Raw genomic sequence first — 908 nt, 5'->3', positions numbered from 1 at the left:
TTATATAATTTCATCCCATTTACATTTGTTTTGTGTTTTTTTTTTGTCCCCACTGTGGTCTTGTCTGTCCTTGTGGTGTCCGCATCTGTGTTTAGGGCTTTATGCCTAATAAAGAAATCAGTATTTCGTCTGTCTTTACATTCTGAGTTCAAATTCCGCCGAGGTCGACTTTGCCTTTCATCCTTTCGGGGGTCGATAAATTAAGTACCAGTTACGCACTGGGGTTGATGCAATCGACTTTATCTCTTTGTCTGTCCTTGTTTGTCCCCTCTATGGACAATAAAGAAATAAGAAACGTTAGCATGCCGGGTGAAATGCTTAGCGTTCTGAGTTCAAATTCCGTCGAGGTCGACTTTGCCTTTTAGCCTTTCGGGGTCGATAAATTAAGTACTAGTTGCGTACTGGGTTGATCTAATCGACTGGCCTCCCTCCCCCAAAATTTCGAGCCTTGTGCCTAGAGTAGAAAAAAGAAAAAATATGCCTCCACGCGCTCTCTCTTTCTTTCTCTCTCTCTCTCTCTTCTGACACACACACTCTCATGGAGCAACGTGTACTCACACGCAACACATTTACTCTACCTCTCCTCTCCCACTCTCTCTTCTGTCTCTATCTATTTCTCCCTTCCTCCTTCTCTCTTTTGCACGTTTTTTTCTTTCTCTCTTCCGTTTCCATCCCACTCTTTCTTTTTTCTCTCTCCTTCTTTTTTGCTTGTTTTCTTTTTCTTTCTTCCTTCTATTTCACTCTCTCTCATTCACTAGTTTTCTCCCACTTTTATTATCTATGCTAATTGTTTTACTATTTATACACATGGGGAAAACCCACGGACGTTTTTTTTTTCCAAAATCTTTCTATTTTTTTACCACGCACTTCAAAATGAAGGAAAACTTTTAAAAAAATTGACATATAGA

Source organism: Octopus bimaculoides, chromosome 7 (assembly GCF_001194135.2).
Source record: "Octopus bimaculoides isolate UCB-OBI-ISO-001 chromosome 7, ASM119413v2, whole genome shotgun sequence".
In the NCBI taxonomy this organism is placed as follows: domain Eukaryota; kingdom Metazoa; phylum Mollusca; class Cephalopoda; order Octopoda; family Octopodidae; genus Octopus; species Octopus bimaculoides.
The sequence above is the reverse complement of the archived record's forward strand: the minus strand, read 5'-3'. Positions refer to the sequence as shown.